This window comes from Schistocerca americana, chromosome 2, assembly GCF_021461395.2.
Source record: "Schistocerca americana isolate TAMUIC-IGC-003095 chromosome 2, iqSchAmer2.1, whole genome shotgun sequence".
NCBI classification, from domain to species: Eukaryota; Metazoa; Arthropoda; class Insecta; order Orthoptera; family Acrididae; genus Schistocerca; species Schistocerca americana.
In genome coordinates this window covers 874,997,441-875,014,554 of record NC_060120.1, presented here as the reverse complement: position 1 = coordinate 875,014,554, position 17,114 = coordinate 874,997,441, and the positions used below count along the sequence as shown (strand labels likewise).

Below are 17,114 nucleotides of genomic sequence, written 5' to 3'. Positions count from 1 at the left end.
TATAGTAGCAACAGCAATTGAGAGATTCATACCTCATAAATTGGTAAGAGATGGAACTGATCCCCCATGGTACACAAAACAGGTCCGAACGCTGTTGCAGAGGCAACGGAAAAAGCATGCGAAGTTCAGAAGACCGAGAAATCCCGAAGATTGGCTAAAATTTACAAACGAGCGAAATTTGGCAAGGACTTCAATGCGAGATGCCTTTAATAGGTTCCACAACGAAACATTGTCTCGAAATTTGGCAGAAAATCCGAAGAAATTCTGGTCGTATGTGAAGTACACAAGCGGCAAGACGCAGTCAACACCTTCGCTGCGCAGTGCCGATGGTACTGTTACCGACGACTGTGCCGCTAAAGCGGAGTTATTGAACGCAGTTTTCCGAAGTTCCTGCACCAGGGAAGACGAATGGAATATTCCAGAATTTGAAACACGAACAGCTGCTAGCATGAGTTTCTTAGAAGTAGATACCTTAGGGGTTGCGAAGCAACTCAAATCGCTTGATATGGGCAAGTCTTCAGATCCAGATTGTATAAAATGGTTCAAATGGCTCTGAGCACTATGGGACTCAACTGCTGAGGTCATTAGTCCCCTAGAACTTAGAACTAGTTAAACCTAACTAACCTAAGGACATCACAAACATCCATGCTCGAGGCAGGATTCGAACCTGCGACCGTAGCGGTCTTGCGGTTCCAGACTGCAGCGCCTTTAACCGCACGTCCACTTCGGCCGGCTCCAGATTGTATTCCGATTTGGTTCCTTTCAGATTACGCTGATACAATAGCTCCCTACTTAGCAATCATATACAACCGCTCGCTCACCGATAGATCTGTACCTACAGATTGGAAAATTGCGCAGGTCGCACCAGTGTTTAAGTAGGGTAGTAGGAGTAATCCATCGAACTACAGACCTATATCATAGACGTCGGTTTGCAGTAGGATTTTGGAGCATACACTGTATTCAAACATTATCAATCACCTCGAATGGAACGATCTATTGATACGTAATCAGCATGGTTTCAGAAAACATCGTTCTTGTGCAACGCAGCTAGCTCTTTATTCGCACGAAGTAATGGCCGCTATCGACAGGGGATCTCAAGTTGATTCCGTATTTCTAGATTTCCGGAAAGCTTTTGACACCGTTGCTCTTAAGCGACTTCTAATCAAACTGCGGGCCTATGCTGTATCGTCTCAGTTGTGCGACTGGATTCGTGATTTCCTGTCAGGAAGGTCGCAGTTCGTAGTAATAGACGGCAAATAATCGAGTAAAACTGAAGTGATATCAGGTGTTCCCCAGGGAAGCGTCCTGGGACCTCTGCTGTTCCTGATCCATATAAATGACCTGGGTGACAATCTGAGCAGTTCTCTTAGGTTGTTCGCAGATGATGCTGTAATTTACCGTCCAGTAAGGTCATCCGAAGACCAGTATCAGTTGCAAAGCGATTTAGAAAAGATTGCTGTATAGTGTGGCAGGTGGCAGTTAACGCTTAATAATGAAAAGTGTGAGGTGATCCACATGAGTTCCAAAAGAAATCCGTTGGAATTCGATTACTCGATAAATAGTACAGTTCTCAAGGCTGTCAATTCAACTAAGTACCTGGGTGTTAAAATTACGAAGAACTTCAGTTGGAAAGACCACATAGATAATATTGTGGGGAAGGCGAGCCAAAGGTTGCTTTTCATTCGCAGGACACTTAGAAGATGCAACAAGTCCACTAAAGAGACAGCTTACACTACACTCGTTCGTCGTTAGAATATTGCTGCGCGGTGTGGGATCCTTACCAGGTGGGATTGACGGAAGACATCGAAAGGGTGCAAAAAAGGGCAGCTCGTTTTGTATTATCACGTAATAGGGGAGAGAGTGTGGCAGATATGATACGCGAGTTGGGATGGAAGTCATTAAAGCAAAGACGTTTTTCGTCGCGGCGAGATCTATTTACGAAATTTCAGGCATCAGCTTTCTCTTCCTATTGCGAAAATATTTTGTTGAGCCCAACCTACATAGGTAGGAATGATCATCAAAATAAAATAAGAGAAATCAGACCTCGAACAGAAAGGTTTAGGTGCTCGTTTTTCCCACGCGCTGTTCGGGAGTGGAATGATAGATAGTATGATTGTGGTACGATGAACCCTCTACCAAGCGCTTAAATGTGAATTGCAGAGTAATCATGTAGATGTAGATGTAGATGTAAGTAAGTTCAACTCTTTTCAGCTGCAGCTTCTCATTACACAAAGCACTTAACTGGTACAGTGCATTCAATTTTCTCTCTCTCAGAACTCTGTGTCATAAAACGTTTACTGTGAACATCCACAAATACGTTTCTACTGACGCTGTTACAATTGTAAAAAATAATTAGCAGACTTTCAGTGTCAGTAGTATTACTGCTATTAGTTGTTTTTACAAATGGCACGTGATACACGCAAATCGTCTTTAAAATCTTTTTAATTCTATTTCTATTATTTTATCGCTATTTGTCGTATTATCGTTGAAATTGTCATCGTAACTTAAGTTAGTGCCACGTAAGAAGCATTGCATGGTTGAAACGCTGGTCCAGTTAAATAGAGGACCTGACAAGTACTTGTCTGGTCAGGTTAATTAACTACATCAAAAAAGAAAAATAAGAAAAGGATGCTGATTTTTTACTACTCTAATATTTATACGTTATTTTCTTGTCTTTTCAATCCCAAAAAGAGACCACAAATAAAAAATTTTCGTACTGTAAAGTGAACAATGAGCAGATCTGTGAACAGAAAACCGGCCTTGATTATGTTGTGCTCTACTGATCTCAAATTAACTTATCAATTTCGCAAAATGAAATAAATAACGGTGAAGAAAAGGAGTCGCCACCCCATAGTAGCTGCTGGAACGAAATCTTGTTGTGTGACCGGTCAGACGGCGTTGTGCAGCAACTTGACGTGGCATCGATTCAAAAATATATTTGGATGGTTCAAAATGGCTCTGAGCACTACGGGACTTAACTTATGAGGTCATGAGTCCCCTAGAACTAAGAACTACTTAAACCTAACTAACCTAAGGACATCACACACATCCATGCCCGAGGCAGGATTCGAACCTGCGACCGTAGCTGCTGCACGGTTCCAGATTGTAACGCCTAGAACCGCTCGGCCACTCCGGCCGGCATGTATTTGGAATTCCCCTTCAGAAATACCGAGCCATGGTCCCTCTATAGCCATCCATAGTTGCGAAAATGTTGCTGGTGCAGGATTTTGTGCACGAACTGTGCTTTCGATTATGTAGAGTGATCTGAGAGGGTAAACCATTCTCTCAAATTGTCCAGAACTTTCTTCAAACCAATCGCTAACAATTGCGGCCCAGTGACAAGATGCAGTGCCATCCATAAAAATTCAATCGTTGTTTGGAAACGTGACGTCCATGAATGGCTGCAGATGGTCTTAAAGTTGTCGAACATAACCATCTCCAGTCAGAGATCGGTTCAGTTACACCTGATGCCCCAGTCTGTCCCATGTAAACACAGCCCACTACGTTATGGAGCCACCACCCCTTGCACAGTGCCTTATTGACAACTTATGTTCATAGCTTTGTGAGGCCTACGCCACACTCAAACCGTGCGATCAGCTATTACCAACTGAAATGGGGACAATTGAAAGAAAATCAGCCCTCGGTCACTATTTTTAACAAATTAAACTCGTTTCGACACTGCTAAGAGTGTCTTCTTCAGAATTTAAATCAACGAATGGTCTATATTCTATAACATGGTCACAGAATTATGACTAAAAACGTATGATAGAATATAAGTACGGAATCGTCGTGAAGGACTGGCAGTACTTGTATGTCATTTATAAAATATTAAATATGCCAAAAGGGCATTAGTCACAAAAATATTAAAGATAAATAAAAATGTGATGGCGAGCCACTAAGGGCTGCTCGTTACTTGCCTGGCGCAGGCTGCAAAACGGACTCATCTGACAAGCTCACAGTTTTCCAATCCTCTCCGGTCCATCCGATTTCATTACGAGCCCAAGAGAGGCGTTGCAGGCGATGTCGTGCTGTTAGCAAAGGCACTCGCGTCGTTTGTCCGCTGCTATAGCCGATTATCGCCAGATTCCGCCGCGCTGTCCTAACGGATACATTCGTCGTACGTCTCACATTGATTTCTGTGGTTATTTCACGCAGTGCTGCTAGTCTGTCAGCACTGACAACTCTACGCGAACGACGCTGCTCCCGGTCGTTAAGTGAAGGCCGTCGACCGATGCGTTGTCCGTAGTGAGAAATAATGCCTGAAATTTGGTATTCTCAACACACTCTTCACCCTATGGATCCCTAACGATTTCTGCAATGGAATGTCACATGGTGTCTAGTTTCAGTTACCATTCCGCGTTCAAAGTCTGTTAATTCCCGTCGTGCGGCCATAATCACGTCGGAAACCTTTTAACATGAATCACCTGAGTAGAAATAACAGCTCGACCAATGCACTGCCCTTTCAAACGTTGTGTACGTGATCCTAGTGCCTTCTGTATGAGCATTTTCGCTATCCCATTTTTGCCACTACAGTGCCCTCCCTGAGTGAATCTGACAAGAACAAGGCGAAAGGGTTCCAAATTCAACACAAGAAAAGAGGCTACCCACGGTGAGCTATTGTACCTGAAACAACCTCATTCTGTAACTCTTGTGACAAATCAAATGTGCCTCTCAAGCTGAAGTGCCTGAAGCGAAAACGTCGCCTGTATCCGCTGCCTCGGATGCTTGGTCCTTTGTAGTAGGAGACGGATGGCGTGGCCAACCTGGTCCCTAGATTAGGAAGCCCAGTTGCTGGGGCAGCGTTGCTCCCCACTGATTTCATTAGCCCTGCCGCAGGCTTGCGGTCTCCGCGAACCGTCCACAGGGTCTGCGAGCAGGTACTTGGTCGCTACGCCATATTAGGACCAGGTCTCTCAGTGGGGGACTTTCGTGTACCGCGAACACACCTCAGCCAAGTTGTGGTCGAGTTGACAAATTTAAATGGTGCATCTTAAATAGCAAGCGTGCAAAATAGTGGCAAGGAAGACTCAGTTGTCCTTTAAACCGGATTGTTAAATTGTCCAAAACTACGTCTCGTTCCTTGAGGGTTTAGGTCAGGCTAGGAAGAGAGTTTAGAGCCCGATAAAAGAAAAGGGTAAATAGAAAACACGCGCACACACACTTACATATAATACTTAGAAAATGTATTTTTGTATAAACATACACTTTTTTAAATGGTAAAGTAAAAGTAGAGTAAATTACACTACTGGCCATTAAAATTGCTACAGCAAGAAGAAATGCAGATGATAAACGGGTATTCATAGGACAAATATATTATAATAGAATTGACATGTGATTACATTTTCACGCAATTTGGGTGCATAAAAGTGGTTCAAATGGCTCTGAGCACTATGGGACTTAACTTCTGAGGTCACCAGTCCCCTAGAACTTAGAACTACTTAAACCTAAGTAACCTAAGGACATCACACACATCCATGCCCGAGGCAGGATTCGAACCTGCGGCAGTAGCGGTCGCGCGGTTCCAGACTGTAGCGCCTAGGACCGCTCGGCCACTCCGGCCGGCTTTGGGTGCATAGGTCCTGAGAAATCAGTGCCGAGAACAACCACCTCCGGCCGTAATAACGGCCTTGATATGCCTGGGCATTGAGTCAAACAGAGCTTGGATGGCGTATACAGGTACAGCTGCCCATGTAGCTTCAACACGATACCACAGTTCATCAAGAGTAGTGACTGGCGCATTGTGACGAGCCATTTGCTCGGCCACCATTGACCAGACGTTTTCAGTTGGTGAGATCTGGAGAATGTGCTGGCCAGGGCAGCAGTCGAACATTTTCTGTATTCAGAAAGGCCCGTACAGGACCTCCAACATGCAGTCGTGCATTATCCTGCTGAAATGTAGGGTTTCGCAGGGATCGAATGAAGGGCAGAGCCACGGGTCGTAACACATCTGAAATGTAACGTCCACTGTTCAAAGTGCCGTCAATGCGAACAAGAGGTGACCGAGATGTGTAACCAATGGCACCCCATACCATCACGCTCGATGATACGCCAGTAACACGATGACGAATGCACCCTTCCAATGTGCGTTCATCGCAATGTCGCCAAACACGGATGCGACCATCATGATGCTGTAACCAGAACCTCGATTCATCCGAAAAATGACGTTTTGCCATTCGTGCACCCAGGTTCGTCGCTGAGTACACCATCGCTGGCGCTCCTGTGCAGCATCAAGGGTAACCGCAGCCATGGTCTCCGAGCCGATAGTCCATGCTGCTGCCAACGTCGTCGAACTGTTCGTGCAGATGGTTGTTGTCTTGCAAATGTCCCCATCTGTTGACTCAGGGATCGAGACGTGGCTGCACGATCCGTTACAGCCATGCGGATAAGATGCCTGTCATCTCGACTGCTAGTGATACGAGGCCGTTGGGATCCAGCACGGCGTTCCGTATTACCCTCATGAACCCACCGATTCCGTATTCCGCTTACAGTCATTGGATCTCGACCAACGCGAGCAGCAATGTCGCGATACGATAAACCGCAATCGCGATAGGCTACAATCCGCCCTTTTTCAAAGTCGGGAACGTGATGGTACGCATTTCTCCTCCTTACACGAGGCATCACAACAACGTTTCACCAGGCAACGCCTGTCAACTGCTGTTTGTGTATGAGTAATCGGTTGGAAACTTTCCTCATGTCAGCACGTTGTAGGTTTCGCCACCGGCGCCAATCTTATGTGAATGCTATGAAAAGCTAATCATTTGCATATCACATCTTCTTCCTGTCTGTTAAATTTCGCGTCTGTAGAAGCTCATCTTCGTGATGCAGCAATTTTAATGGCCAGCAGTGTAAAATGTAGTGGCGTTTGTTGCAGGATTCTTGTACGAGTCGTTTTGAAGATGCCGTATTTTGAAAGGTTACCACATCGTGTGTTCATTCACTCCATTGCGTCTTATTTGTCAGTTAGTGTGTCGCAATCCAAGCAACAGGTTTGGAGTCGACAATGGGAAGTACCAACGTAGAAAAAGCTGACATTCTGATGGTGTATGGATGTGCAGGAAGAATGCAGTTCGTTTTTGTACTGCGTATGCGGCACGATGTCGCAATAGACGTCATCCATCTCGGCGTGAGTCACGCAAGTGTCCTACACATTTTCCATTGACATAGATTCCTTCCCTATCACATCTCCCTGCATCAATAGCTGTATGGAAACGATTACGTGAATGATGTTAATTTCTTTGCGTGGGCATTAAGACAGGATACTCAAGGTGTACCATGTATGTTGTTTAGTGATGAAGCCACATTTACCAATCACGGACCAGTAAAGCGCCGAAACATTCACTATTGGCCTGTTGAGAATCCCCATTGGCTTCGTCATGTTTAATGTTATTGTGCATGGAGTGTAACTTGTGTTATGGGATAGTGAACCATCAACTTATAAGCCTGGGAGGAACCTGTGGTACCAACTTGATGGGTGTCAACCCATAGTCCACGAAATACAACGGAATGTCTTCACAAATTTTTTCCAAATAATTGCACTGGATGCAGAGGATCTGTACCTCGTCCGACCCATTCCTCGGATTTGACTTCTGTAGACTCGTTTCTGTGAGGATAGCTGAAGGACACTGCCCACAAGGGTAGACGAACTACACCCGATTACATGCAACAATGTATTACTACGTCCTGGTTGGACATGTCCACTGAAATCCTAGCTCGTGTGCAGAGTCGTTTTATACCAATCAAATTCTAAATTACCTACTTTTACTTTGTTATTGTCAATAGGCATTGTTCCATTTAAAATGTGAATACTTGCACAAAAACTACAATTTATTAGTATTGTTAAAATACATTGATTGGTGGAAAATACGACCTCTTGACTAGCAATGCATTCTATGAAAACCGCACATAAATATCCCTTTCAATTTCCGCAGTATACCTTTCTAACGAATGTGCCGTCCACGTTAAAGAGTATATAATTCTATTGTTTTCTTCTTCATTACAAGGAGTAAGCTCGTCACCTATTCCCATCCTGCCCAGTCATATTTTTCGTGGTTTTCCACAATCCCGTTTTTCATTTGGTTTGTAGTTCATTATGGTTCAATGCTTGTTTTTAGCCTTCTTTTTGGCATCCTATAGATATTTTGACTCTGTTGCTTTATTAATTCATTAAGTGAGAGAATGTCGAGCTCAGCTCCTTTATCTTTATTCCTAATCTGACCCATCAGACAAGAAGCTTTCGTTATAGTAGCTACTACGGGGGGGGGGGGGGCGGTGACTCCTTCTTTTCAGCACTAGTTATTTCATTTTGGAAAATGGAAAACTTGATTAGTGTTCAGTAGGGTACAACATAATCACGGCCGATTTCCTGTCCACTGCTCTGCTCAATATTCAATCTTCAGTACCTAAAATTTTTGTTTGCCAAATTTATTTTCCACCCACGTAAGAGGACCCTGTAGGCCACTTGAACGGGTAACTCGAAAATAGTCTAAAAGCATTACTTGCTAATCTTGAGCCCACTTGTTGACATCTCAGCATCTGAGAATCATTTCCGTCTACTAAAACACACTGCCAGCAGCAAGATAATCTGTAGTAAGACATGTTTTTCGAGAAATAATGTAATGTTGAATCGCGTAAATTGAAATACATTCAGTGCTGACAGTCGACATCAAAAGGAAGTCCTTCTACAATACACAAACAAGCAGCACCTGGAAAATTTCCGAACTGAAAGTCTAACTCGGCTAACTGAAACAGTTAATGACCAGTTAGCACGAAACTATGTTTATTTGTTCTAAGAGGGGAAAGATTTAATATTCCACCCACTCTCTACAAAATCACATTAAAAACTTCACTCGGAACAGTCAGTCTCTTCTACGAAGCATTAGCATAACCCTTCCCTCAGTATGACATTTGCCAGAAACAGCCGCCTGAGGTACACACCAATAAATTCAAAAACGACAGCTACGCGACGACAATTGTATCGATTGTCTGGTATACACTGACTACACAGAACCCGTGCATTCGTGTGGACTGTCAAGTATTCTCTTACTCATTTACTTGTTACTTCCATGAGGCTTCGCACCTCGATTTTGTTGCAGATCCCTGCTTCTGCCATGGGTTCATTCGTGTTGCCTGGCGTTGACTCGTTGACAGGTTCTCCCCCCCCCCCCCCCCTCCCCCACTCGTTGCTTTATCGTCTTCCTTTTGCTGCGTGTAGTTACTAGTCACGCAAGTAGCAGGTCTGGCTATCTCGTGTTACTTGATTGCCCAGCCCACTGACGAATGTTATCAGACTCCAGCGCTACCGCATAGAACTTTCTTGCAGATTTCTGGAATCTATCTTTGAGCGACGAAATTTCGGCAGTCCTTGTCGGTGCAGCGCCAGCCGAAGGATATTGTTCTGCACCGTTTGTAGCATCTTCAGTAGAGTTGCGCTGCACCAAAACCACTGTTCGGTTGTTGTAAATAGAAGGATTCCGCTAGTATTGGTGGCTTTGGGGGAAAGAAATATAAATGAATAGGTGAGAGAGAAACCGGGAGCCGATGACTGCTCTTTCTTTGTTTGTATGTTCTGCACATAACGAGAACCACGCATCTTCAGCGTTACCCTACTGTACGTAATATAAATTGCATTTAATAAGCAACAAAAATGATTTGACCACGTAAAGTTCGCACTTTTATGTAACTGAAGCTGTTACTTTTGATTCAAGTACAATTTACATTGACAAACATAAAAAATATGTAATGATTGTCATTTTCTTGTCAATAGAATGTTCATCATCATCATCAAAGGCAATAGTATCGTGTTAATATTCATGAATGGTGAAGTTATTTGTAAAGAACAGAAACATGTTTCGTATAAGGTTGACGAAGCACTGAAGCAATATTTGGTACTTGCAATCTTTTTTTTTTTTTTTTTTTTTTTAGGAAACTGAGTTTTCTAGCTCTGTATGATAAATCTGTATTGTTTTCTTTATTTTTACTCCAACATGTCTCTGTTTCACGGAAAAAATCAACAATTTTCGAATAAAACCTCAATTAAACATTGAAAAGTTCAATTTTGCTATCAGTACTGTTTATCTTTTAGTAACTTGTAAGAGGATAACTCTGTAGAACAAAAATGTTCCTTAGGTTGCGCAGCCCTGCATATAACCTCAGTCAGTTTCTGGGCGGTTTACTGATTCCGGTTTTAAGGGAATCTAGTGAGGCACTGATTGCATAAGTAAAGAAAGCGATCGTTATTAGGTAACACCGTAGCGCCTTGTAAGTATGCCACAAACCTAACATATAGGTAATGTGGGTACGAGCCTAACTGACGAAAGCTACTAAGAAAACTACCGTAGTCTAATCTACGATAGCTGTAGCCTACAGCAGTTTTACAACTCTACCTGGGACTAAATCAAGTACATTTGTTAGATGGTTTACTCCAAGTTAATTGTTTCACAATCTCAAGTTCGTCCCTAATTCTACTGAGGAGGCAACTGTCTGAGAAATTTCGCTGAATAGATGAGATTTATCCCAACTACTTTTCTGAATGCAAATAAAATATTATCGTACTCGAAGAAGATCTCATACAAAGGGCAAAACAGCTGCTTATTTTCAGAATATTTTTGTTTTCAAAACATATACGTGGACACGTATTTCAAATATGAATAAAATAAAACAGGAAACCAGATTTTCCTGTTGCATAAATAAGTGAACGCATTAAATACTACATTGATACGCTGCTTAACAGCGTGCTGTCCACTTTTGAAGCCCAATAAAGCTTGATACTTCGTAGAATGGATTCGAGAAGTCGTAGATAGGTTTCTGGAGGTATGTGGCACCAATTGTCTACGTATAGGACACGTGATTCCCATAAACTGTGGGCCAGTGGTGACATGTCCTACGCAGTAGCACACACTCAATAACTGGTTGTCCCACATCGTGTGAAATTAACATTTATTTTTATTCTACGCCAAAAATGCAAGACACAACTAAAGTGTCCTTCTTGACTGACTATGTCACAGAAGTACAGACGACCTTTACGATGAGTTAACGATTGATAAACATTAAGATTATTTAGTCTCTCGCCTTCTACAGATGTACAAAGATAAGGAGCTCCACAGAAAGAATCGCAGTGATTGGAGTCAGTGAAACTTCTTTGCGATCAGAATAATAAACCCAAGCTCATTTAGCACCAGTGCTTATTGATGACAAGACAAATTCCTTTCAGTTGTATAATGAGAGCGATTACTGAGCACGGTTGATAGTCTAAGTTCCACAAATGGTTCAAATGGCTCTGAGCACTATGGGACTTAACATCTGAGGTCATCAGTCACCTAGAACTTAGAACTACTTAAACCTAACTAACCTAAGACCATCACACAGAGCCATGCCAGAGGCAGTATTCGAACCTGTGACCGTAGCGATCGCGCGGTTCCAGACTGAAGCGCCTAGAAACACTCGGCCTCAACAGCCGGCTAAACTCCACAGAAGAATACCAATCTTGGAGCACGAGAGGCCACTTCGGAGGAGAGGAAGTTACCAGGCCAGTGTCTGGCTGGTCGTACTGGCTGTAGTGTGAGGTATCTTGCAAACTGGACAGCTGCTGGAACAGCAAGGTGTAGATCATGATGGTGGCTCTGGATGCAGTGGCTCCACGAACTGAAATGGCAGTGAGGAGCCAAGCGCAGTCCTAAATACACACCGGGGGAGTAACATCTGCTTGATACTTGGATAGCACGTGATTCGTGGAAGCGAAGTAGTGCTTTCGACTGTGGCGCTGCTGTCAGGGATGCACGCTCTCCCGGTGTCGAGGTTGGCGCCTCTGGTGGGAAATATAGCGCTGCATGTTTCCTTGGTGCTGGCTGAAGTTCTGTTTCAAAACAGACTGGCGTGTTTTGAACACAACCTAGCTTATCGTGATTGATACGCCGTGCCTGCTGTACTGTGGTGATCGTGGCCTGCCAGCTGAGAGTCCCCAGTAGAACCAGAGCATAGGCAGTTAGTCAACCCTGTCTGTAACGCAGATGAAGGCCTTGGATAGCGCAGATGGTTTGTGAGCGCAGATGTGGCGCCCTAGAGCATTCCATATATGTTCCAGCAGGTTCAAGTCAGGCGAATCTGGTGACCAGGATTTCAACATGAGTTCACTAACATGTCCCTCAATCCACTGCAACGCGTGTCTGGCCTTGTGACAAGGATAGTTAACTGGATGGAAGACGCAGTCGCTGTCGAGGAAGTCGTCAAGCGCCTGGAACCACAGATGGTCCACAATAGTGTTCATATAGATCACTACTCTCCCCCAAAGCCACCATAATACTGTCCAGACCAGTGTGTGTCCGTGGTACGGTACATGTTTCGGTCACCATGGATAACTGCATGTCCGGACATGACCACTGACCAGGTGTAACAACGTATTTACCTGACCATTCTGGCTCTGAGCACTATGGGACTTAACTTCTGAGGTCATCAGTCCCCTAGAACTTAGAACTACTTAAACTTAACTAACCTAAGGACATCACACACATCCATGCCCGAGACAGGATTCGAACCTGCGACCGCAGCGGTGGCGCGGTTCCAGACTGTAGCGCCTAGAACCGCTCGGCCACCCCGGCCGCCACCTGACCATTCTACACATTTTAATTGATCCATAGTACACTCTCGATGATCCCGTCCCCACTGAAGTCATAAGCCCCAGATTCAACTATTAAAAGTTCAACAACGTGCGCTGGAAGATGTGCTTCGAAACACTTGCGCCTGCATCAGCACAGTACTGAGGCGTCGGATCTGTCAGAGAGCGCTGCATAACCTGCCCCACGGAGCGGGAAAGCCTCCGACTCCACGTTCTGTAGGTGACATGGAGGTCCAATAATGTGGCGCCTACTTGTGATTTCACCGTTCTTCAACCTCTTGCTCACGACAGTAGCATGCGAACAGCCGAACTGCTTCGCCTTCTCCGAAATGATCTCTTCCACATGTCGCGACGCAGCAATCTGCACTCTGTCAAAGCCGCCTATATCTGCGAATTTCCCCATTTTCGGCCCGTATCGTCGTAAGAACGATTCCTCATTCCTCGCTGCTCGCTGTTGTATTTTTCTTAATGTGTCACCTGCAGGAATGTAACCTCACGTCGGGAAGCGGACGTAACGTTTTCGATCATCAGCGTTTATTACAGCTCTTTGAATTGTTTATGGCATTAAAATATCGTGTGACAAAGGACTTCCAAGGTTTATTTCTAGCTCATAATTGCACCAATAATACATAAATTGTGTAGCTTCCCTATGTAGTAACCAGTCGTTAGTTGGAACCCGAATCCTCTGCCATAGTATCATTGTTTGCGACATACTGCAATATTGAGGCTTCTCCAGAATATGGGACGAGACAGGCGGAAACGTACACTGAAAATCGCACAGGAAGTTGGCGAAGAGAATTTTGGGAGTAAGGCAAAAGGAGATGCTGAAGTCTTTCGGAAACCACTTCTGGATTCAATTAAGAGAATTCCCGTAGGGGTATTTGTGGTCTCGGTGAGTCCATTTCCGAAGTAAACATTCCGATAAGTGGCGCCGGTCTAATGTAAATAACGACCAGCTCCGTCTTGACCCAGATATCGCCGGGTGCAATTTGCGGTGGCCATCATACCGCTGCCGCGGTTAGTCGATAACCTGAAGTTGATGAAATCTGTGTCTCCGCTAGGTACTCAAGAAAAAGGAGACACCACCTGGCAAAATGCAGTAGCCCTGAAGCACCGAAAAGTAATTATAGATGACCGCGGTATAAAGAATGTGGTATCTCAATGAAGCAAACAGCTTTTTCCCATTTTACTAACCACCTTTCACTACTGCACAAGTGAGTAGTAAAGGTTTTGAAAACTCACTGCGTGGGTACCAAAACCCTGAGGTCTTATCCTGTAGTACTACCTGGAAGTGACTTTTCTACCTTTTTAATCATTTCATTCATTTATAATCCTTCTCTGCCAGTGATTTCTCTCCAGTAAATATAGTGTTCCATGTACTTACGTATCCGCGATACATTGCTTTGGTTTATCTCAATGACTCATCTCTTACGTGTCAACAAACACATTGGATACTGTAATCATACTGACAGGGTTTTCATTGTTTTCATACATTCTCTGGCATTTCCTATAAACCCACCCGTTGATATAGTTCCAGTGCCATCTTGTACTGATACCTTGCCAGTGAGCTCTACACAAACGTTTGGCATTATTCTGAACAGGAAAACCAACAAAAAGTGTTGGAGACAGAAAAATGAAAGAGTATCTACATCTACATCATACTTCGCAAGCTACGTAATGGTGCGTGGCAGACGGGACTTTTTGTACGACTAACTTCAATCCTGTTCTACTCGCGATAGCGCGTGGGAAGAATGATTGTCGTTAAGCCTCTTTATTGGCTCTAATTTCTCGAATTTTCTCCTCGCGGTCATTACGCGAAATGTTTACTCGTAAGGCAAAGTAACAGGGAGCTCAAAGAGGCGACAACTGAAATAAGAAAACCAGAGTAATAACATTTTTTGACTATATATATATATATATATATATATATATATATATATATATATATATATATATATATATATACACTTAGTCAAACTGATATTTTATTCAAACTGTATTAAGAGCTCATCTCATTTGTTTTTGTTTCAGATTCTTCGTACTGTCATTCCCCACCAGACTCGGTAAAATAGAACAGGTAAGAAATTCATAACTTCTCTCTTCCCGTTTGTGTGAGTATTTCCGCATATTCCTCATAGTTATATAAACTGAATCAGTTGTGGAGCAGTTTGAGTTTGACGCTTTATGGAGACGTTGTGCTCTTTGTTGTTGTATAGAAAATTACGATTAATTTGTGGAGCCAATATATGCACTCTTTACTTCATAGATGTCTAAGGTGAACCGTATATTTTCATGGGTGTTACGAGGATGTAAAAACAGCACAACAAAACAGCACAGTCTGAAACTGATTATGCTGTGGAGCCAGGCTATTGTCACTACCGAGTCAATGCTTTGCTTTCGTTAAAGTTTCTAATGAAGTTTCCAGCAGTGGAAGATGAATAGTTAGGCAGATAATTATGCTGTGGACAACGTCAAAATCAGACATCAGTAATATCCCAAGTACCGACCGTGAAAGTCTACAGTGCATTGACTGATTCACCTCACGGTAAAAAAATTAACCCAAGTGTGCACATTATTTTTGAGTGTTAAGATATGTATGACTTTAGTCTTTACCGGTTCCGCTATGTACCTCCATTCCAGTAATTTTCGTTTCGATTGAGGGGTTTCATATGCGACTCAAGTTTCATTCCCAGTCACTATCTTGCCCTCTTTTTGTTTGAGCTGTTCACTGTTCACTAGGCTACGCTCCTTACAATTACATTCAAAAAGGCTTTGTAACATTTACGTTAGATCTTAACAAACTCCTCTTTTACAGAAATGCAGTCTGCATTTTACACTGAAGCGCCAAATAAACTGGTACAGGCATGCGTATTCAAATAAAGACATATGTAAACAGCCAAATACAGCGCCTCGGTCGGCAACGCGTATATAAGCAACAAATGTCTGGCGCAGTTGTTAGATAGGGTACTGCTGCTAAAGTGACAGCTTATCAAGATTTAAGTTAATTTGAACGTGGTGTTACAGTCGGCGCACGAGCGATGGAACACAGCATCTCCAAGGTAGCGATGAAGTGGGGATTTCTCCGAACGGCCATTTCACGAGTGTACCGTGAATATCAGAAATCTGGTAAAACATCGAATCTCCGAAATCGCTGCGGCCGGAAAAAGATCCTGCAAGAAAGGGACCAACGACAACTGAAGAAAATCGTTCAACGTGACAGAAGCGCAACCCTTTCAGAAACTACTGCAGATTTCAATGCTGAGCCATCAACAAGTGTCAGCGTGCGAACCATTCAACGAAACATCATCGATGTGGCCTTTCAGAGCCGAAGGCCCACCCTTGTACCCTTGATGACTGCACGACACAAGGTTTTACGCCTCGCCTGGGCCCGTCATCACCGACATTGTACTGTTGGTGATTGTAAACATGTGGCCTGGTTGGACGAGTCTCGTTTCAAATTGTATCGAGTGGATGGACGTGTACGGGTATCGTGACAACCGCATGAATCCATGGACGCTGGATGTCATCGGGGGACTGTTTAAGCAGATGCAGGCTCTGTAATGGTGTGGGGCGTGCGCCGTTGGACTCATATGGGACTCCTGTTACGTCTAGGAACGACTCTGACAGGTGACACGTACGTAAGCATCCTGTTGGATTATCTGCATCCATTCATGACTATCGTGCATTCCAACGGATTTGGGATATTCCAGCAGGACAGTACGACAGCCCAAACGTCGAGAATTGCCACAGAGTGGCTCCAGGAACATTGTTCTGATTTTAAACACTTCCGCTGACCACCAAACTCCCCAGACATGAACATTATTGAGAATATCTGAGATGCCTTGCAACGTGCTGTTCAGAAGAGATCTCCAACTCTCGTACTCTTACGGATTTATGGACAGCCCAGCAGGATTCATGGTCTCCATTCTCTCCAGCATTACTTCAGTCATTAGTCGAGTCCATGCCACGTCGTGATGAGGCACTTGTGCGTGCTCGCGGGGACTCAAGACGATATAATCCAGGTGTAACAGTTTGTTTGGCTGTTCAGCGTATGCTCTAAATAATAGGTCTTACCTAGTACTTTTATTTTCTCATTTTTTAATCTATATTCTTCAGCTTCATCTGATTTAGTTAGACTACTCACCAATACTCTTGTTAGTTTTGTTGATGTTCCCGTTACGAACCATCTTCGAGACCGTAGACATTACCTACTTTGTATTACGAGCTAGCCTCTGATTTATCGGTAGTTCATTACATGTTCCACAGATCATTTGAGCTATTCATTTACCAAAATGATGCGGAACGAGTCAGTTTACGGGATATGTATACGTGAGTAGTGTTAACTTTAATGAACATATTTTTAGTGCTACTTACGCACCTACACTTAAAAATGATTTTTTTGCAGATTACAAGTTTTTAAATAGAAATTTGTTCATTGGATAGCAGCGCTTTTCGAGGAGAAGTGATTTTTAGATTTTTAACTCCCTTTTCTATCTGTCAGACA

At 43.6% G+C, this 17,114-nt stretch overlaps 1 protein-coding gene across 3 annotated transcripts in view; it reads left to right on the top strand.

Annotated features, from left to right (window-relative positions):
- Nucleotides 1-17,114, top strand: part of LOC124595771 (Ig-like and fibronectin type-III domain-containing protein 1) — a 1,092,366-nt gene that overhangs the window by 538,017 nt on the left and 537,235 nt on the right. For all 3 annotated transcript variants that reach the window (XM_047134656.1, XM_047134654.1, XM_047134655.1), the window contains one exon: nucleotides 14,642-14,687. The gene's annotated coding sequence lies outside the window, so the exon portion shown is untranslated. The remainder of the gene's footprint in view (nucleotides 1-14,641; nucleotides 14,688-17,114) is intronic.